The sequence below is a fragment of the Erinaceus europaeus genome, chromosome 12, assembly GCF_950295315.1.
Source record: "Erinaceus europaeus chromosome 12, mEriEur2.1, whole genome shotgun sequence".
NCBI classification, from domain to species: domain Eukaryota; kingdom Metazoa; phylum Chordata; class Mammalia; order Eulipotyphla; family Erinaceidae; genus Erinaceus; species Erinaceus europaeus.
Genome location: NC_080173.1, coordinates 77,189,862 through 77,213,473, shown reverse-complemented (window position 1 = coordinate 77,213,473; position 23,612 = coordinate 77,189,862). Strand labels below are relative to the sequence as shown.

Below are 23,612 nucleotides of genomic sequence, written 5' to 3'. Positions count from 1 at the left end.
GTCTGACACTGCTATCTATTAGGCTGTCTCCTCAGTCCATTTTTTTTTTCATTTATTCATTTATTTTTGAGAGACACAGAAAAAGAAGTGAAAGACAGAGGAAAGGAAGCGATAACAAAGTACAACTCTACCATCCATGGACCTGCTCTGATGTCAAGACTTGAACCCAGGACCTCATACATGGTAAAGCATGTGCTCTATCCAGTGAGCTAAAATGAACAGGGAAAAAAGTTGGTTAGGAAGCAGTGGATATATACACTCATGAGGCCTTGACACAACCACAAAAAAAATATTATAAATTTTGAAAACACATAGGTAAGTGAATTTTACAAGAGCACATAAGAAAGATGAGTTTGTTTTTAGGTGTGTTAAACCTGATATGCTTACATCTATCCAAGAAGTACAAGGTAGGCAGCTGGGAATAAAGGATGTGGTTGGGATAGACAATGAAGAGAGAAAAGAACCAGAATAAGAAACAAAAACAGACAAACAAACCTCAGAGCTAAGACACATCTACAGTTAAGGGCAGACAAAAATAAAAAATAGGCCAGCAAAATAGCTCACTTGGATAGTGTGCTGCTTTGCCATTTTCATGACCCAGGTATGAGCCTGGCCCCCACTGCATTGAAGGAAGCTTCAGTGCTTTGGTCTCTCATTCTTTCTGCCTCTCTGTCTGTCACTTAAAAAAAATCAAATAAGAACTAGTAAAATAATAATGCTAAGAAGGACGTACTGGTGTGTCATATTGTTAAGCATTACATCTAAAGGACAAAAACGTGATGCATTAATTTATTTTTATGAATTCCAGACCTGCCTTTCATGAACACCCTTTATCTTTTAATGTGGTACCAGAGAATTAATCTAGGGGGTTCGTGGATATGCATAATACTGCTAAGAAGTCTCTCTCTAATCTAATTTTTTATTGTATATCCTTAAAGAGTGGGGTTCAGGATGGCAAAGACAAACATGAAAACACCACCCTATCTCCAGACACATACCTCCTCCTCACCCCCTACTGTATCTGGTATTCCCAAGTACCAGGGATCAAATCTAGGTCTCTCACACCTAGCAAGGCTTATACTCTACCCACGGACAAGTCTCCCAGCCATGAATACTATTTTTCCAAAGCACTTTACATAATAAGTTGCCAAAAGGGTGAATACTCAAACTTAAACTCAAAGTCATGCTCCCTGAAAATCAAGTAAGCAAATGGTAATGGGGATAGTGAAGTTGTTAATAAAATAAATAAGATCAGGAGGACTATAAGGATCACTAGTAAATTTACGCTCTTAGAAATAATTTTTATATTTATTATACACAGTAAATTAAGGGAATACCAATAACATTTATACATCACAAATTAGCCATGTGAACCATACAGTTAATTTTCTAACTATAAATTTTCCATGTCTTTCCTTGTCAAAGTTTTAAGTGCTTCTAAATGTGTATTACTTCTTGCAAACATGCATACTAAGAGGTTCTTTCCCCATGCTTAATCCATCACTCAAATGTTTAATGCCAACTATCTTTGGATAGATACACAAGAAATTGTGGTTGCCGGTAAGAAGGGATACACAGTGAGCAGGTGACAGGAGGGGGAGGATAGCTTACTATTCATGGTATATCTTTTGAATTTTATAGCACACATAGTTAGTCATAACCTATTTAAATTTCTCCATTAAGACCTTCCTGAGGTTATGGTAAAAATGGTTGATTTTCAAAATGCCAATCATATTCACAAGATGCAAGATGAATGAGAGAAAAGCTTTGGTTAACTTCTCCCAGGTCATCCCCATTAGAGAGCCCCTTCACTGTACCCATTACTTTCATGTTAAATGCCATCAGTTTCTCAAAGGTTAAATCCTTTGTTTTACTTCCAACAAAGGTAAGAGACAAATTTTACTTGTTTTATCTTTTTTTTTTTTTTTTTGAGAGAGAGAGAGAAAGAGACCACACCATCAAAGCTTCCATCAAGCCTGGTGGGGGCAGGCTTAAACCTGGGTCACACCATCCAAATGAGCTATTTCACAAGCCAAAAAAGAAAAAAAAGACAGTTTTACAGATAAGGTTTAATTGTATCCTTTCATCTTTTATAAAGTTTAAAAATTCCTACTCTGGAGTCGGGCGGTAGCGCAGCAGGTTAAGCGCAGGTGGCACAAAGTGCAAGGACCGGCATAAGGATCCCGGTTCGAGCTCCGGCTCCCCACCTGCAGGGGAGTCGCTTCACAGGCGGTGAAGCAGGTCTGCAGGTGTCTGTCTTTCTCTCCCCATCCGTCTTCCCCTCCTCTCTCCATCCTATCAAACAAGGACGACAACAATAACTACAACAAGGGAATAAATAAATAAATACTTTCTTTAAAAAGATTATTCCTGCTCCTGAATTTCAGTTAAATAGTAGTCTTCTACTTGACTTTCCTATTATCAACAGTCAGACTACCTTTCATTCTAACTACCAACATTCCCTATGACCAGCAATTCACATAGTGGGAAGAAAATGAGCACTAGGAAAGAACAGAAGTCACATACGCCAGCATTTCAAATACAAGGAACTACTGAAATACTCTCTAATTCACACTTACAATAATCTTATAGCATAGATCAATAGTGATACAGGTGACACTCAGATAAAAAAAAAAGTACCTACATAGTAAATGCTCAGTCAATGGTGACTCTTATTATTACTAATATTTCTACCATAAATTTCAACATGATCTACTTTATGTGGGGTGTGGGTTAAAGAGGGACAAGAACACTAACAGCTGGGAAGACAGCTCACGTGGCAGGGTGCATGCCTTGTCATGTGTACAGCCCAGTCTGAGTCATGCCACCACATGGTAGTGGGGAAAGCTCTGGTGGTGTGGTGCCTGTCTGTCCATCTGTCTCTATCCCTCCCTCCCTTCCTCTCTCCTCCCCCACCCTATCTAAATAATAAAAAAAAAAAAGGCATGCACAAACCACTGGGTCTTCAAAAGAAAAAATTCTGAGCTGTTAACTAAAACATAACCTGGTCTCTCATGACTGGTGAATAATAACCAAAGCCAAAATCATTAGCTTCTGCTTGTTCCTTTGCAATATAGGGGCATCCTCAACATATCCTTACCCAATTTCATCCATTTTGGTCTAGATAGCTCGGAATTCCATCCATTTTTGTCTCAAATACTTATTTAGACTTCTGTAATAGCCTCCTAACCAATCTCCCTACATAAATTGCTGCACATTTATTGTAAACAATACCTCCAAAATAACCTTTTAAAAACACAAATCAAACAGAGGACCTAGTGGGGGCTGTATTGTTATATGGAAAACTGAGAAATGTTATGCATGTACATACTACTGTATTTACTGTCGAATGTAAAACATTAATTCCCCAATAAATTAAAAAAACAACACAAATCAAGAATACAAAATGGCCCCTCAAGAATTAAATCTAAGTGGGGATAGAAATGTCCCATATCTTGTTGTGTATTACCATTTGCAAAACTTAAGCAAGATAACATTTCATATTATGTGCTCTGCTACAGAAGGGAAAGGGGTAGGGAATAAGAGAAAAGGGAAGAAGAAAGATAAAGCAGCTGGGGAGGTGACTAAGCATTACAGCATGGGAATTACATATATGTAAGGCCTCAAGTTCTATGCCCAGCCAGTAAGATTCTCTGATCTCTTTCTCTCTCACACATGAAATAAACCTTTAAAATAAAAAATAGGAGATTCAGGGAGTTGGGTGGTAGTGCAGCGAGTTAAGCGCCATGTGGCGCCAAACACAAGGACCAGCATAAGGATCCCAGTTCGAGTCACCGGCTCCCCACCTGCAGGGGAGTCACTTCACAGGCGGTGAAGCAGGTCTGCAGGTGTCTATCTGTCTCTCCCCCTCTCTGTCTTCCCCTCCTCTCTCCATTTCTCTCTGTCCTATCCAACAACAACAACAACAATAACTATAACAATAAAACAACAAGGACAACAAAAGGGAATAAATAAAATATTTAAAACAAAAGAAAAAATTCTTTTCAGCTTCATTTTACCAAAAATTCATCCCAAACCATGTAAATAGCCTATAACCATGCCAACAAATCATTAGTAATAATCTTCTTACATACTGGCAATTTTCCCCCGAAATAGGTGTTTTTTTTGAAAAATGTTTATTTATTCCCTTTTGTTGCCCTTGCTGTTTTACTGTTGTTATTGGATAGGACAGAGAAATGGAGAGAGGAGGGGAAGACAGAGAAGATGAGAGAAAGACACCTGCAGACCTGCTTCGCTGCCTGTGAAGTGACTCCCCTGCAGGTAGGGAGCGGTGGGGCTCGAACTGGGATCCTTGTGCCAGTTGTTGCACTTAACCAGTTGCACTACTGCCCGACTCCCTATATTGGTCTTTCTATCCCCTTTTCCAGTCCCATTTTTCTCTAAGACCTATATATAATAGGAGAAAGTGGGGCAGTAGCGCAGCGGGTTAAGCGCAGGTGGCGCAAAGCACAAGGACCGACATAAGGATCCGGGTTCGAACCCCAGCTCCCCACCTGCAGGGGAGTCGCTTCACAGGTGGTGAAGCAAGTCTGCAGGTGTCTATCTTTCTCTCCTCCTCTCTCCATTTCTCTCTGTCCTATCCAACAACGACAACAACAATAATAACTACAACAATAAAACAACAAGGGCAACAAAAGGGAATAAATAAAATAAAATAAATATTTTTAAAAAAAAAAGGTGAGGGAAATAGCATAATTGTTAGGCAAAGAGACTCTCATGCTGGAGACTCCTAAATTCCAGGATTAATTCAGCACACTACCTAAGCCAGAGCTGGGTAGTACTCTGGTAGGGAAAAACAATTACATAAAGTCACACAGGGGCTAGGTGGTAGCACACACAGTTTAGCACACCTCGGCATGTACAGGGACACAGGTTTAAGCCCCTGGCCCCCATTTGTGGTGGCAACCATCACAAATGGAGAAGCAGTACAAGTGTCTCTTTACCTGTCTCCCCTTTCCATTTCAGTTTTCCCTGTCTCTACCCAATAAATGAAGGAGGGGGAGGAGGGAAAGGAGCAGCAGCAGCACAAACCAGGACAAGGGATAGAGCATCCTCCAGGCCCACAGATTCAAACCCTGAAACCACATTGGGAACTCCACTCTGGAGACGTGTTGTGACTGGTCTCACCCTGCAGTCCCTTTTCTTTCTATCTGATCTTAAAAGAATGAAAAAGGTGGCCCAGGAATAGTGGAATTATGCATGTCTGGGGCTCCAGTGCCAGCCCCTGACAAGCCCCTCCCCCAAAAAAAGTTACATAGGTAATAGTGAATGGTGAAGCTAAAGATATATTGAATGCCAGTTTTATTTATTATCAGTAGCTACAACTCAAAATATTTTGTTTCACTTCATTAACTTCTTTTCTTGCCACCAGGTCATCCCTGGAGCTTGATGTCTGCATGACTCCGCTGTCCTGCTGGTCACTCTGAATCCTGCCCCCCCTTTTCCTCTTTCATAGAGATTAAGACTTATCTACAGCATTGTTCCATGCTGCTGAAATTCCTCCAACCCACCATTTCATTATTTTTAAAGACTTTACTTGGAAACCAAATTTTGCCTCTAATGAAACAATTTACCTACTTCCAAATCTGTGTGGCACTATTATATTGAATAATTTTATCAAAAGGAAAACTTAACCCTGTCTCAGATTTAAAGATGTATTAAGGAGTTGGAGAGTGGCACTCCCAGTAGAGTATACACATCACCATGTATGCAGACTCAAGTTCAAGTCCCTGGTCCCCACCTACAAGGGTAAGCATGCAAACAGGGCTGCAGGTGTCTCTCTCTCTCTCTCTCTCTCCCCTCTCAATTTCTTTTTTATTAATATTTATTTATTCCCTTTTGTTGTCCTTGATGTTTTATTGTTATAGTTGTTGTTGGATAGGACAGAGAGAAATGGAGAGAGGAGGGGAAAACAGAGAGGGGGAGAGAAAGACAGACACCTGCAGACCTGCTTCACCACCTGTGAAGCGATTCCCCTGGAGGTGGGGAGCCAGGGGCTCCACCCAGGATCTTTGCGCAGGTCCTTGCGCTTTGCACCACGTGCACTTAACCCACTTCCCCTCTCAATTTCTGCATCTATCCATAAGAGAAGGATAAGAAAAATGGCCACTGGGAGCAGTGAATTCATAAGGCAGGCACCCAGCACCAATGATAACTTTGGTGGCAACTAGATATAGCAATTAAAAGTAGTTATTATTTTGGGGCCTGGGTGGTGGCACACCTGGTTGAGCGCACAAGGAACCTGGGTTCAAGACCCCGGTCCCCATCTGCAGGGAGAAAGCTTCATGAGCAGTGAAAACAGTGCTGCAGGTGACTCTACTTCTCTATCTCCACTTTCCCTCAAATTTTATCCTTATCCAAAATAATTTATTTATTCCCTTTTGTTACCCTTGTTTTACTGTTGTAGTATACTGATGTCACTGTTGTTGGGTAGGACAGAGAGAAATGGAGAGAGGGGAGGAAGACAGAGAGGGGAAGAGAAAGACAGACACCTGCAGACCTGCTTCACTGCCTGTGAAGTGACTCCCCTGCAGGTGGGGGGAAGCCGCCGGGGGCTCAAACTGGGATCCTTACACTGGTCCTTGTGCTTTGCGCCACATGTGCTTAACTCGCTGAGCTACCGCCTGACCCCCCCCCCAAATAATTTTTATTAAGTTGTTGAAGTAGTTATTTTTAGCTGCCTGGGAGACAGCACAGTGGAGAAAGCATTGGTCTCTCAGGCATGAGATCCTGAGTTTGATTCCCAGCATCGTGTGTGCCACAGTGATGCTGATTCACTTTCTCAAAATAAATCTTTTAAAAAAGTAGTTACTTTTGGCTGGGAATATAGTATAATGGTTATACAAAGAGACTTTCATGCCTGAAGCACCAACATAAACCAGAGCTAAGCAGTACTTACTCTGGTTAATAAAAATAGAATGGAAGAAAAGCAAAAAAAAAAAAAAAAAAAAAACCCCACTACTTTAAAATAGCTGTTACTGGTATTGGCACTGACAGATCATGTATCTTATAAGCAATCAATCTTTTCTTTCTTTCTTTCTTTTTATTAATAACTTATCAGGGACTTTTATTTTGAAACACCTTTTCACTTACTATGAGTCATTTAATTCTGTCATTAAGTAAAAGACACAGTCCTAGACTATACTCCAAACAAACAAAATCTGCTTCTAGCACAAATGTGACTTAAATAGAAGTAATTTAAAAATGCTGATATATCCCAAGTGGAATAAGTTTCTAATCCTTCCACAAAACTTTAATTCAAAGTGAGAGGGGTAGTTAGAATAATGGTTATATAAAGAGACTCATGTCCCAGGTTCAATCCCCACCACCACCATAATCCAGAGCTAAGTAGTGCTCTGGTGTAAAAAAAAAAAAAAAGAGAGAGAGAGAGAAGTAGCACAGTGGCAAGAGCACTGAAGTTACAAGAATAAGCATATATGCCAGAATAATGTTCTGGTCCTATCATTAATAAATAGTCTTAAAGTGATTTTTTAAAATATTTTTATTTATTATTGGATAGAGACAGAAAGATATTGAGAGAGGGGGTGAGACAGACAGTGAAAGAGACAGAGAGATATCTGCAGCCCTGCTTCACCACTTGTGAAGGTTTTCCCTTGCAGGTGGGGACCAGGAGCTTGAATTTGGGTCCTTGTGCACTGTAACGTGTGCACTTAACCAAGTACACCACCACCTAGCCCCTTAAAAATATTTTTTAAATATTTGATAGAGGCAAAAACTGAGAGGGAAGGGGGACATAAGAGAGGGGAAGAGAGATAGACAGATACAGAGACATACCTGCAGCACTGCTTCCCTGCTTCTGCAGGTGGAAACCAGAACTTGGCTCTTATGCATTGTATGCTCAACCAGGTATGCCATCACCTGTCCCCCCTAATTTTATTTTAATTCATATAGATTTTTTAACATTTTTATTATTATACTATTTTTAATAAAAGAGATCTTTTTAAAATTTCTTTATTGGAGAGTTAGTGGTTTTCAGTCAACAGTAAAATACAATAGTTTGTACATGTGTAAGATATCTCAGTTTTCCACATAACAAGTCAACCCCCACTAGGTCCTCCTCTGCCTTCATGTTTTTCAGGACCTAAGCCCTCCCCTGCTAAAAGAGATATCTTAACTGAGCAGAACACTGATCAGTTCTGGCTTGTAGTACTGTGGATTGAACCAGGTACCTCAGAGCCACAGGAATCAAAAGTCTTATTGCATATGCTATCTCCCCAGCCTAATGTGGATTTTCAAAAGGTATTAAGAAATCTATAATGAAATTAGGGGACTGGTTGGTGATATACCTGGTCTTGAGTTCAGATGTTACAATGCACAAGGACCTGGTTTCAAGGCCCCCGTCCCCTCCTATGGGGGGAAGCTTTGCAAGGGGTGAAGCAGTACTGCAAGCGTCTCTTTCTCTCTATCTCCCTCTACTATCTCGATTTCTGGCTGTCTCTATCCAATAAATAAAGATAATAAAAAATATTTTTAAAGAAATCTGGGTGGTGACGCACCTGGTTGAGTGCACGTTACAATGCGCAAGGGCCCAAGTTCAAGTCCCCGGTCCCTACCTGCAGTGGGAAAGCTTTACAGGTGGTGACCTAGTGTTGCAGGTCTTTCTCTCTCCTTCTCCTCAATTTCTGGCTGTCTCTATACAGTAAAAACAAAGCTAATAAAAAAAATTGTTTATTCGACTTCCGGAGGCGGAGCTATGAGCAGCAGATCGCTTTCTCTCCTCTCCTCTCCTCTCCCGGATCAACTAGGAATACCAAAGGAGACCACCCGGACCGAAACAAGACAGGACTAGAATGACCACAGAAATCCAGTAAATCACCCGTGAGTACAAACACGCGTGGCTGGTGACAGAGAGGAGAGAGGGGCCTAAGGAGAGATTAAGTGACTGCTAACAGTTCGACAGTTTGTCAGTGGAGACACCACCTCCAGTCTGCTCCACCAACAAGGGGACAGCTGAAGGGAGGAAAGGACTCCCCAGAGACTCACCAAGTTCAACTCTGAGTCTCCATTGCTACTACCCTCAGAATCTGGAGCAGCAACAGGGAGGGACACCAGGGCACAGAGATCTAACCGGGAAACTCAGGAGAAGACCTATACCTCGGTGGCATAGCTGAAGGGCTGTGAAAGTCTCTTTGCATAACCACTGGATTATCTCTGCCACACCCTGCTTTATCTCTTGGTCAGGAGTCATTGATTAAGCCAAGAAGCCTATTGATAGTTTAAAAGCCCTCAGGCTACCATAGCCTACAGGGGAAAAAAAAAAGGCTTTTACACCACTGAACTCCAACTCAGGGATTGAAAAAACTGTTAACTTATATAAAATGGTTAAAACAACAAGAAAAAATAATGGAGACTCGAACCAGGACAAGAGTCCAGCTAAAAGTCCTCCAGAGGGCGAAGCACAAAACAACGAGTTCAACATCCAAACATTAGCTAAGGAAATAATAACAGGAGTGAGTAAAGAATTTGAAAAAATTGTAATCAGAACTGCAGGAACAACAAATGAGAATATGGAAGAAAATTCTAATAATCGCATGGTTATTAGAGAGCTGAAAGCTGAAATCGCTGAGCTAAGAAGGCAACTAGCTGAACAAGCTAAAACAGTATCAGAGCAGGGCAACAAAATAGATGAACACCAGAAAGCAGTAGAGGGCAGAGAGAATAGAATCAATGAGGCTGAAGACAGAATTAGCAAGATTGAGGATGAATTAGAGACAACTAAAAAAGAAGTAAGAGATCTCAAAAAGAGATTAAGAGATGCTGAAAACAACAACAGAGTCCTATGGGATGACTTCAAAAGAAACAATATACGCATTATTGGCTTACCAGAGGAAGAAAGAGAAGGGGAGGAAGAAAGCGTTCTCCAGGCCATAATAGCTGAAAATTTCTCTAGTCTAGACAACACCAAAGACATAAAGATTCAAGAAGCCCAGAGGGTCCCAAACAGAATTAACCCAGACCTAAAGACACCAAGACATGTCATACTTAGATTGGAAAGGAATAAGGATAAAGAAAGGATCCTCAAGGCTGCAAGAGAAAAACAAAGAGTCACCTACAAAGGAAAACCCATAAGATTAGCAGCAGACTTCTCCATACAAACACTACAGGCCAGAAGAGAATGGCAAGATACCTATCGAGTGCTCAATGAGAAAGGCTTTCAGCCAAGAATACTATATCCTGCTAGATTGTCATTCAGACTAGATGGAAGCATCAAAACCTTCTCAGACAAGCAACAGTTGAAGGAAGCAACCATCACCAAGCCTGCCTTGAAAGAAGTTCTGAAAGGTTTCCTATAAACAACCAGACCACCACAAATAGAACATATATCAAAACACTCTAAAACTCTACAAGAATGGCGTTAAAATATCTTCAATCTTTGATATCAATAAATGTCAATGGCCTGAATTCACCTATTAAAAGACACAGAGTAGGAAGATGGATCAGAAAACACAACCCAACAATATGTTGTCTACAGGAAACTCACCTAACGCAACAAGACAAACACAGACTTAAAGTGAAAGGATGGAAAACTATCATTCAAGCCAATGGCCCACAAAAAAGGGCAGGAACAGCTATTCTCATATCTGACATGATAGACTTTAAAATAGATAAAATTAAAAAAGATAGGAATGGACACTACTTAATGCTCAGAGGATCAGTCAATCAAGAGGACTTAACAATTATTAATATCTATGCACCCAATGAGAAGCCATCTAAATACATCAAACTTCTACTGAAAGAGCTACAGCAATATATTAACAGTAACACAATCATAGCAGGGGACTTCAACACCCCACTCTCTCAACTTGACAGATCATCCAGGCAGAAAATCAGTAAAGACATAAGGGAGCTAAATGAAGAGATAGATAAACTAGAACTATTGGACATTTTCAGAGTCATTCATCCCAAGAAACTGGAATACACATTTTATTCAAATCCACATGGATCATTCTCAAGGATAGACCATATGTTAGGCCACAAAGACAGCATCAGCCTATTCAAGAGCACTGAAATCATCCCAAGCATCTTCTCAGACCACAGTGGAATTAAACTAACACTTAACAATCAACGAAAGATTAGTAACAGTGCCAAAATGTGGAAGCTCAACAGTACACTTCTTAACAACTTCTGGGTCAAAGAGGAAATCAAGGAAGAAATCAAAATGTTTCGAGAGTTCAATGAAAATGAAGACACAAGCTATCAAAATATTTGGGACACAGCTAAAGCAGTCCTAAGAGGGAAGTTCATAGCTATACAAGCACACATTAGGAAACAAGAAAAGGCACAAACAAACAGCCTGATTGCACATCTTAAAGACCTAGAAGAAGAACAACAAAGGAACCCTAAAGCAACCAGAAGGACAGAAATTACTAAAGTTAGGGCAGAAATAAATAACATTGAGAATAGGAAAACCATACAAAAGATCAATGAAAGTAAATGTTGGTTCTTCGAAAGAGTAAACAAAATCGACAAACCTTTAGCCAGACTCACAAAACAAAAAAGGGAGAAGACCCAAATAAATCGGATAGTAAATGAAAGAGGAGATATCACAACAGACACTGCAGAAATTCAACATATCATGCGAGGCTTCTATGAACAACTATATGCCACCAAGTTAGAGAACCTGGAAGAAATGAATGATTTCCTAGATACCTACCAACTTCCAAAACTAAGTAAAGAGGAAGTGGATAACATGAACAGGCCCATCACAGCTAATGAAATTGAAACAGTTATCAAAAATCTTCCCAAAAATAAAAGTCCTGGACCAGATGGTTTTACAAATGAATTCTACAAAACTTTCAAAGAAGAACTAATACCTCTACTTTTAAAAGTCTTCCAGAAGATTGAAGACACTGGAATACTCCCTGCCAGCTTCTATGAAGCCAACATCACCCTGATACCAAAAGCAGACAGGGACACAACCAAAAAAGAAAACTACAGACCAATATCTCTGATGAACATAGATGCGAAAATATTGAACAAAATTCTAGCCAACCGGATACAGCAGTATATCAAAAAGATTGTCCATCATGACCAAGTGGGGTTTATCCCAGGCATGCAAGGTTGGTTTAATATACGTAAATCAATCAATGTGATCCACCATATCAACAAAAGCAAGACCAAAAACCACATGGTCATATCAATAGATGCAGAGAAAGCCTTTGACAAAATACAACATCCCTTTATGATCAAAACACTACAAAAAATGGGAATAGATGGAAAATTCCTGAAGATAGTGGAGTCTATATATAGCAAACCTACAGCCAACATCATACTCAATGGTGAAAAACTGGAAGCATTTCCCCTCAGATCAGGTACTAGACAGGGCTGCCCACTATCACCATTACTATTCAACATAGTGTTGGAAGTTCTTGCCATAGCAATCAGGCAGGAGCAAGGAATTAAAGGAATACAGATTGGAAGAGAAGAAGTCAAACTCTCCTTATTTGCAGATGACATGATAGTATACATGGAAAAACCTAAGGAATCTAGCAAGAAGCTTTTGGAAATCATCAGGCAATACAGTAATGTATCAGGCTATAAAATTAACATTCAAAAGTCAGTGGCATTCCTCTATGCAAACACTAAGTTAGAAGAAATTGAAATCCAGAAATCAGTTCCTTTTTCTATAGCAACAAAAACAATAAAATATCTAGGAATAAACCTAACCAAAGAAGTGAAAGACTTGTATACTGAAAATTATGAGTCACTACTCAAAGAAATTGAAAAAGACACAAAGAAGTGGAAAGATATTCCATGCTCATGGGTTGGAAGAATTAACATCATCAAAATGAATATATTACCCAGAGCCATCTACAAATTTAATGCTATCCCCCCATCAAGATCCCAAGCACATTTTTTAGGAGAATAGAACAAATGCTACAAATGTTTATCTGGAACCAGAAAAGACCTAGAATTGCCAAAACAATCTTGAGAAAAAAGAACAGAACCGGAGGCATCACACTGCCAGATCTCAAACTATATTATAGGGCCATTGTCATCAAAACTGCTTGGTACTGGAACATGAACAGACACACTGACCAGTGGAATAGAATTGAGAGCCCAGAAATGAGGCCCCACACGTATGGACATCTAATCTTTGACAAAGGGGCCCAGACTATTACATGGGGAAAGCAGAGTCTCTTCAACAAATGGTGTTGGAAACAATGGGTTGAAACATGCAGAAGAATGAAGCTGAATCACTGTATTTCACCAAATACAAAAGTAAATTCCAAGTGGATCAAGGACTTGGATGTTAGACCAGAAACTATCAGATACTTAGAGGAAAATATTGGAAGAACTTTTTTCCGCATAAATTTTAAAGACATTTTCAATGAAACGAATCCAATTACAAGGAAGACTAAGGCAAGTATAAACCTATGGGACTACATCAAATTAAAAAGCTTCTTCACAGCAAAAGAAACCACTACCCAAATCAAGAGACCCCTCACAGAATGGGAGAAGATCTTTACATGCCATACATCAGATAAGAGTTTAATAACCAACATATATAAAGAGCTTACCAGACTCAACAACAAGACAACAAATAACCCCATCCAAAAATGGGGGGAGGAATTGGACAGAATATTCACCACAGAAGAGATCCAAAAGGCTGAGAAACACATGAAAAAATGCTCCAAGTCTCTCATTGTCAGAGAAATGCAAATCAAGACAACAATGAGATATCACTTCACTCCTGTGAGAATGTCACACATCAGAAAAGGTAACAGCAGCAAATGCTGGAGAGGGTGTGGGGTCAAAGGAACCCTCCTGCACTGCTGGTGGGAATGTCAATTGGTCCAACCTCTGTGGAGAACAGTCTGGAGAACTCTCAGAAGGCTAGAAATGGACCTACCCTATGACCCTGCAATTCCCCTCCTGGGGATATATCCTAAGGAACCCAACACATCCATCCAAAAAGATCTGTGTACACATATGTTCTTGGCAGCACAATTTGTAATAGCCAAAACCTGGAAGCAACCCAGGTGTCCAACAACAGATGAGTGGCTGAGCAAGTTGTGGTATATATACACAATGGAATACTACTCAGCTGTAAAAAATGGTGACTTCACTGTTTTCAGCCGATCTTGGATGGACCTTGAAAAAATCATGTTGAGTGAAATAAGTCAGAAACAGAAGGATGAATATGGGATGATCTCACTCTCAGGCCGAAGTTGAAAAACAAGATTAGAAAAGAAAACACAAGTCGAACCTGAAATGGAATTGGAGTATTACACCAAAGTAAAAGACTCTGGGGTCTTTTACTCTGGAGAATACAGGTCCATGAAAAATGATGAATGACATAGTGGGGGTTGTATTGCTAAATGGGAATCTGGGGAATGTTATGCATGTAAAAAAAAAAAAAAAGTAGAAACGCAAAGCAGAAATTGAGTTTGGAGTATGGCACCAAAGTAAGAAAGCAGAAGTATACTAGAGTTTGCAGTGAGTACCTCCCTAATACTTCCTCTCCACTTTTCCAAGCTTTGGGTCCATGATTGCTCAACAATTTGTTTGGCTTTGTATGTTAACTCTCTTTTTAGTCACCAGGTTCCAGGTGTCATCAGGATGCCGGCCAGACTTCCCTGGATTGAAGACACCACCAATGTGTCCTGGAGCTCAGCTTCCCCAGAGACCCATCCTACTAGGGAAAGAGAGAGGCAGACTGGGAGTATGGACCGACCAGTCAACGCCCATGTTCAGCGAGGAAGCAATTACAGAAGCCAGACCTTCTACCTTCTGCAACCCTCAATGACCCTGGGTCCATGCTCCCAGAGGGATAGAGAATGGGAAAGCTATCGGGGGAGGGGGTGGGATATGGAGATTGGGCGGTGGGAATTGTGTGGAGTTGTACCCCTCCTAAAATAAAAAAAAAAATAAAAATAAAAAAAAAGTCAAAAAAAAAATTGTTTAAAGAAATGTACAATGAAATTAAATTTCATTAAAAATTAATGAAGTGGTCTAGGAGGTGGCACAGTGGCTAAGGCACTGGACTCTCAAGCATGAGGTCCTGAGTTCAATCCCTGGCAGCACATGTACCAGAGTGATGTCTGGTTCTTTCTCTCTCTCTCCTCTTCTCTCTCTCTCATTAATAATAAAATCTTTTAAAAATAAAAATAAAAAAAATAAAGAAGATTAATGAAATTAGGGGCCACATGGTAGTGCACCTACCTGGCTAACCACTCACATTACAGTCCCTGGTCCCCATATGCATCAGGAAAGCTACACAAGTGGTGGAGCAGGGCTGCAAGTGTCTCTGTCTCTCTCCCTCTCTAGCTCCCTCTCCCCTCTCAATTTCTGTCTCTATCCAGTCATAAACAAATAAAATATTAAAAGATTAATGAGATTAAATTATCAATGTTTTATCACTAAAATTCTAAGTAATACAGCTTTATCTTATCAATTTACATGTTAGAAAAGATAAACCTTTTTATTTTTTTAATATTTATTTATTCTCTTTTGTTGCCCTTGTTTTGTTGTAGTTACAGTTGTTATTGATGTTGTTGGATAGGACAGAGAGAAATGGAGAGTAGGGAAGATAGAGGGAAAGATAGACACCTGAGAGAGAAATGGATAGAGGAAGGGAAGACAGAAAAGGAAAGAAGCAACCCTGTGAAGCAACCCCCTGCAGGTGGGGAGCTGGGGGCTCGAACCAGGGGTCTTTGTGCTTTGTGCCATCTGCGCTTAACCCACTGCGCTGCCGCTGGACTCCCGATAAACCTTTTTAAAATAGGAAGAAAATCTTGAAGTCTATCAAAAAATTACTGTTATGTGTTGGATGGAGAAATAGCATAACAGCTATGCAAAGAAACTCTCATACCTGAGGCTCCAAAGTCCCAGGTTCAATCCCTTGCACAAAAAGCCAGAACTGAGTAGTGCTCTGGTTTAATATCATCATCTAGTTATAAACAATCACAGAAATCCAAAAGTAGATGAACACACCATTGGCCTTCTGTATAAAGAACAACCTTGAATTTATGAAAGACTCGACAACAGAACACTTCCAGAAGAAAATCATGTATATATGATCATGAAAGGATCAGCAGCCCTCAACTAATACAAACAAACAAACAAACAAAAAACCCCAATTAATTCTTATTTATTTTTAATGACACAGAGAAAAATACAGATAGATCAGAGTACTGCTCAACTGTGGTTTATGGTGGTACCATGTATTAAACATGAGACTTCAGAGCCTCATGCATGAAAGTTCTTTGCATAATTATGCTTGCCTCCCTGGCCCCCAAAACAACTAATTCCTAAATGTTTAATTAGTGTGAAAACAATTAATTATAACTAATAGAGACTACTAATAACCAAAGATATAAAAAAGAGAAACTTAACACATTTCTTAAATGTTTTTCTTTTTTATTTGCTTACTGAATAGACAGACAGAAATCAAGAGTGAAGGGGGTAACAGAGAGGGAGTAAAACAGAGACCCCTGCAGCACTGCTTTACTGCTTGTGAAGTTTCCCCCAGCAGGTGGAGACTGGGGGATTGAACCTGGGTCCTTGTACATTGTAGCATGTGTGCTTAACTAGGTGTGCCAACACCCAGTCCCTAATTTGACTTTAATACATAAATCAAAGTAAAGCATAGAATATACTCCTAGGTAATCTGAATAATCTTAACTCTAATTTCAAAGATTGATTCACGTATGTATTTACTTATTTGTATTTATTAGGAGGGAAAGAGAAAGAGAACCAGCGCTTGGCTCTAGCATAAGGTAGTTTGGGAAAACTGATAAAAATTTGTTTCTTATGATCAGGGAGGTGGCACTGGATCGACCTTCTCGTGGTGCATCCCGTGAGTACCTATTCATTGGGGAAACTGACTATCCTTCCTAGCCGACTGAATCCACATGGATCCCAGTCACTTTCAAAGCCAGCAATAAGCAGCTCCGGACAGCTTTCAACCTGACCTGTTGACTGGCTACGGAAGAAGGGCAAACGCTAGAAGAAGAAGGGAGGTGGCACAGTAAATACAATATTGAATTCTCAACCATGAGGTCCTCAGTTCAGTCCCCAGCAGCACATGTACAAGAGTGATGTCTGGTTCTTTCTCTCTCTCTGCCTATTTTTCTCATGAATAAATTCATTTAAAAAAATTGTTTCTTGAGCTCGACAGTGGTGCACCCAATGGTCCAGGTTAAAACCCCAAGTCCTCACCAGCAGGGGAAAAGCCTCTGGTGAGTGATAAAGCAGTGCTCTAAGTGTCTCTCTATCTCTCTCCCTCTCAATCTCCCCTTTGCCTCCTGATTTCTGTCTCTATCCAATAAATACATTTTTCCCCTTTACTTTTGCCTCTTTTCTTTTTAATTTTTAAAACAGAGCAGTATTCAAACTCTGGCTTATGGTTGAGCTAGTGACTGAACCTGGGACCTTGGAGTGTCAGGCATGAAAATGGTTCTTGCATAACCACTATGCTATCTGCTCCCTAACCCCAGAAGGGATAGGGTGAAGTGTTGGGAGTGGGGAAGGAAATGACTGAGCCTGAGGTCTCTGAAACCTCAGGCAAGCAAAGTTGGTGTTCTAACAGCTTGCACTATCTCCCCAGCTCCACAGGCCAATTTCAATACCAACAGTTAACCCCTAACTGGACTTTTATTCACACCTCCTAATTACCAGAATTTCCTTAAAACAAATTATATTTGTATGGCTAAAGTTACGAGCATCCAGTCTTTCTGGCATTCTATAATTTAATTTTTAAAAATAACTTTTCTCTTTTTAAAAATTTTACTATTTACTGAATACAGACAGAAATTGAGAAGGAGGGAGGATGAAGGCAGGGAGGGAGAGGAAGGAGAGAGGCACCTGCAGCACTGCTTCACATCTGTGAAGCTCTCACCCTAAGGGGACTTTAATCTCAGTCTTTGTGCACTGAAACATGTGCACTCAACCAGGTACACCACCACCCAGCCCCTGGTTTACTTTTCATTAGTAGTATGGCATCATTAAATGGGACCACATATATATCTTGCTTAAACAGAATTTTTGTTGTTGTTATTGTTGTTTGGGTATTTGTTTTTATGATCCCCGGGCCTCACAAATGCACAAATTCCACTGCTCAGGGATGAACTTTTTCATTATTTTCCCCTGAAAGACAGGAAGGGGATTATAGTATCACTCCACTATCCCTGAAGCTTCCTCTGATGCCATGTTCCCAAGTGGTGCTAGGGCTTGAACCCAGGGTCTCAAACACATAACGTAGTCACTTTATCAGGTGAGCTATCTCCCAGACCCAAAGATTTGTTTTATATTAATACACATTAACTGCTATATCCACAGTTTTCTCAAACCAGTATTGCCAAAAAATACAGTAATTAATTACAACTCAGTTCACTCATACTTTTGGTGCTGTATTTTGTGATAATTCTTTAAAAATGCTCAAGAGTTGCCTGTCAAGGTACATGTGCCTTACGGTGGGTAAGGCACATGCTTTGCAAACATAAAGCCAGGGGTTTTATCTCTGGTACCATATTATAACCAGTACTGAACTTTGTCCTCTCATAAAATAAACAAAAGAAAAACTCTTAGTTTTCATTTTTGAGGAACTATCCTTTAGAGTTTGGAAGCAAAATTTATTATCAAGATCGCTTTAAACTATTCAAAGACTAAATATAAATTCAGTATATTCTTAGAGATTCTTCCATCTATAAAGCATAAGAATTATAACCAAATTAACAAATCAGATATCAAAATGCCAAAAATTAAGTCATTAAAAGGGAATTCAGAGAAACAGCCAGTTGTGAAAGAACAGGAAGTGATGTACACTGCCATTTTGTAGATGAACTATTTAGAAACATAAGAAATACCATACTAAACTGGAATCAGCCAACCCAGACAAATGACAGTGGCCTAGAGGTCAGCTGAAATAACCCTGAGGCAGTTTTTGCTTAATAATGAACTTATTTAATTCATTACAACATACTATTACCACTTTTAGGCTGAGTTCCTATCAACTATGAAAGCAGTGCTGCTTAGTTCTACCATGCTGAAATCTATCCAGATATCTATCCTGTGTGCATCCTTTGGTACTGCAGGGTATCCTCTGCCTCCATCTTTTCAGACTAAAAGTAATCACACTTTACTAAGCATTACGCTTGTACTTATACATGCTATTATATCATAACAGCACATTTGATTTTGTAGCATACTTTGACAAATGGGAAATTTTCACACCACATACTGCTTCATGTCATTAAAATAAGTAGAGCTATTTAAGTTAAAGTGAATTCAAAAAAATTTTAAAGGGAATAAAGTAAGCATTCTATTTCCTGCAGAAAATATTAAAACTTATTTAACAAAATACAGAAATGTTCCTAGAACCACTAACAAAGTCTTTAAATCACTGCTTTACAAGAGATTTCAAAATGCAATAAAAGCATCAAAGTTGCAATAGACATTAAACACGAATGGCATTTATAAGTATTTAAAGATAAATTACGTAGTAAGAACAGCTTAAATGTCAATTGTAACTGCACAGTAGAAAATTAAAAAATCAAGATAACTCATAAGCACAGTTAAGTCTTCATCATTTTGTGAAAAAATATTTAATACTATGAACATTCACATATGGGACATTTTGAAATCACCTCAGCACATTCCTGAATGGGAAAAAGTGCAAACTAGACATCAAAACTACTCTGGTCAAAAAAACACTTGGCAACACAACTCCAAAATGCTACATTTTTTACTTTTATTTATTTCTTCTCTACTAGAGACAAAACCTACTGTAAACCTGATAAAATTATTTTACAACAAATGACTGCTTAAACAAAGGTGACACGAAGCAAGATGGAAAGAATGCCTTGACTACAGAATATACTGCCTATCTTCGCAGAAACAGGCAAATTATTATTTTCAATTCCTTAAAAAATAAAGCACTTACTAACGAGAGGTTTGCAACTAACTATATTCAGAAAATCCTACTGTCGGTGTTACACAAAACATCTACTATTAACTCCAAAATTTCACAGTTCAGAGAGAAGGAATGTCCGTCAGGCGGTCTATCTCTGTAATGATGTTTAACAAATTCTTCAAGAAATAACAAAAAGTCAGAGAAAGGAAGAAAGGGGGAAGAAAATGAAGGGGCACAAAAGTCATTTTATTTGCGAAGACCCAATATGCACACAGAGATAGACAAGAGACAGAGAGATGTCAATCCAATGCTGTAAAAGGAGGGCGAGAAAGAACACAAAACTGTTGTAACATGGCAGGGTCCCTCCCGAGGCCATCTCCCCTCTACAATAGGATGTGCATATACTTCCGAGGGACAAAGCTCAGGGGACCAGTATCAAACTGAGGCAGTTAGCGAGTGTAAAATTTAAAAAAAAAAAAAAAAATCAAAAGAAAAAGGACCACCTTTCCAAGGGAAGCGCCACTACTTCCCTCTCCCGCTCCCTCTTCTCTTGGGTGTCACACACAGGCTTGTGTATGAAGAAACTGCCTTGGACTAGTGCAGCACTGCAGTAGACCAAAGGATGGGAAAAGGGGGGAGGAAAAAGGGCAGGGAAGGAGGAGGGCTTGGAGGGGGGGCAGAGAAACGCTGCCATCACCCCTACGAGAACAGTATAGATTTCCCGAGGGGAGAGGGAGTGGAATCCACCCACAGGCTACCCAGAGCGAGCTCCCTTCCCGAGACTCCACGGACACTACAAAGGAGAGGGAGGAGCGGAGGGACCCGCAGCAAAAGGGACCTCGGGCCTTTAAATCGGGGTGCCCGGACCTAGTCTCGCCCTCACCCCCCACCCCAAGAGGGCCACACCTTCCCGGAGACGGCCCCTTCCACCACCCCTTCCGGTGACCCCCGGGGAGAGAGTGCGAGGGCTCCGGCCGCTGCACACGCCAGGGCGCCCCGCTCATCAGCTGCTTCACCCCACCCGCAGTCACAGTCACCGACCCTCCTCGCCTCCCTCCCCCACCCGCCCCCACAGCCCTTCCGCACCCAGGCCCGAGTGGGCCGAGGATTTCCCCGCCCCCTCCCAGGCTCCCTTTCCCAAAGCCGAGCTGCCCTTACCCTTTCGCCGGCCGGTCCGGGGCGGAGTAGGAAGGCGCAGCCCCCTACCGCGTCCGGGGAGCCGCTACGCTGGAGGGCGCAGTGAGGAGGAGGGGGCCTCGCGCCCCCCCCCGGAGCCCAGCGAACCGCCCTGCCCAAGCGCTGCAACTAGGGGCGGGGGGGGGGGGCGAAGGGAAGATCAGGGTCGAGGAGGCGCCCTCAACGCCGGGGCTCAGCTAAGATGGCGCGGGGAAGTGCCGGGAGTCGCCGCCGCCGCCGCCGCCGCCGCCTCGGGGGAACCGGCCCGGGCCTCGGCCGCCTCCCGTCCTCACACAGCCGAGGCCCTCGCGGTCCCCCGCCGCGGCCCCTCGGCGGGCGGGCCCACGCACAGCCCTCCGCCACCACCACCGCCCCTGGGAAGGGGGCGCTCACAAAGAGGAGAGGCCGCGGGCCGGCCGGGCGGGGCGGGGTCCCCAGGGGCCGGGAGGCCTCAGAGGTTCGCGGGCGCCTAATGCTCTCGGGCCACGAAGGACACAAGCAACCGGGACCCTTCCTCTCTCCTCAGGCAGGCGGCGGCACCGACTCACTGTTGGCCGCCCTCCCTCTCTCTCGCTCGCTCCCCGAGCCCTGAAGCCACAGAGCTCGGCTGCTGCCCGGATTCCCCCCCTTCCCAATACCACTCCCCTCCTCCCGACAGTCAGCCCAGGCTGATCTCGCGAGACTTCCCGCCTGACAGGCCCGACCCCGCGCTAGACAGAATTGTGTGCGCGCGCGCGCGCGCGCGCGCGTCCTCACGAGGGCGCGCATGTACTTGGCGCTAGGCGGAGTCTCCCGGGTGGCTGCGAGTCCTAGCCTCTGTCCAACCCGGCCTCATTCAGAATTGCGAGCTCCTGTGCCACACGAGTATCTGGTGCGTTCATTTTGATCTGGGAATTTGAGGACAGACAAAAAAGTTTGGCCTTCTCCATCACTCTTCCCATTCCCAAAACACCCGTGCCCCACTACCCCTGCGAGTGAGAAGTTTGCTCATACACTTTAGCACAACTCCTCTGCCTAATTCAGACCCAAAGCTCACCAGAGTAACTAGGGTAAGATTATATATATACCGATCGTTTAGGGCGGGAGTAGATAGCATAATGGTTGTGCAGAGAGTCCTGAGTCAATTCTCCAAAGTCCCAGGTTCAATCCCCTGTGCCCACCATAAGGCAGAGCTGATCAGTGCTCTGCTTTAATATATATATATATATATATATATATATATATATATATATATATATTAGAATAATTTTTTAAGTAGTAAACTAGAAATACAAATCTAAGTTACCCTGTATGCGAGTGATGCTAGGAAAGAGACTTTTTTTAACCAGAGCTTTGCTCAGCTCTGGTTAATGGTGGTGCTGGGGCTTCAGAGTCTCAGGCATGAAAGGTTTTTGCTATTGTTGTTTTGTTTTGTTTATATTACCATTATGGTGTCTCCCTGACTGAGGAAAATCTTTAAAAAAAATAAATTTGTAGTGTTTTTGTTTTTAGTGAGTTACTTTCAGAATAAGAATAGTCAGCTAAAGGGCCCTAGAGTCCCAATACAGGAAAAAGATGAGACTATGTTTCATGGGGGGTGAGGGTGGAGTCCATTCAGTAGACTACAAGAGTGCACTTTTATTCAAGAACCAAAAGATATTCCTAAAGTGGTGCCATAAAAAAAAAATCTTGATTCTTCAATCAATAAAACAACTTAAATCTGTTATGTGAAATCTGCTCTAGAGTGAAAATGTACTCCAGAACAGTATAGAACAGTATTGGAAATTAAAGTTAAAAAAGGAAAGTAAATTTTTAAAAAAATTAAAATTAAAAAAGTGAATTAAAAAAACAAGTTATCTGTTTCAGTTGGGGATGCGTAATCTGTGTCCTGAACTGACCCTGTCATAATAACGGTCTTTGCTCTGTGAACCAGTCATTTCTCCATTCACCTGTTTGTCAACCATTCTCAAATGACAACTTTGTTTCAGCATGAAAACACTCCTAAAATGGAGGACATACATCAGGATGCCGGCCAGGCTTCCCTGGATTGAAGACCCCACCAATGTGTCCTGGAACTCAGCTTCCCCAGAGACCCACCCTACTAGGGAAAGAGAGAGGCAGACTGGGAGTATGGACCGACCAGTCAACGCCCATGTTCAGCAAGGAAGCAATTACAGAAGCCAGACCTTCTACCTTCTGCAACCCTCAATGACCCTGGGTCCATGCTCCCAGAGGGATAGAGAATGGGAAAGCTACTGGGGAGGGGGTGGGATATGGAGATTGGGTGGTGGGAATTGTGTGGAATTGTACCCCTCCTACCCTATGGTTTTGTTAATTAAGCCTTTCTTAAATTAAAAAAAAAAAAAATGGAGGACATAATAAGGCTCCAAAGTCCCAGGCTAAACCCTTATACCACCACAAGCCAAGGTGGGGGGGAGGGGGCATTCCTGATATTCTCCTTGGATAAAGAGAGCAGAGGAGAAAGATTATCTTCACAGTCCTGCCAGGGATTGAACTCAGGACCTCCTACTTGACATTTCAACACTTTATCCGCTGTGCT

The 23,612-nt window shown here is 41.5% G+C and overlaps 1 protein-coding gene across 1 annotated transcript in view; it reads right to left on the bottom strand.

The window, feature by feature from the left end:
- The window catches only part of TAOK1 (TAO kinase 1), a 108,200-nt gene extending 86,477 nt beyond the window's left edge, over nt 1–21,723 (bottom strand). The window contains exon 1 of the mRNA XM_060204063.1: nt 21,056–21,723. The gene's annotated coding sequence lies outside the window, so the exon portion shown is untranslated. The remainder of the gene's footprint in view (nt 1–21,055) is intronic.
- Between the last annotated feature and the right edge of the window lie 1,889 nt (nt 21,724–23,612).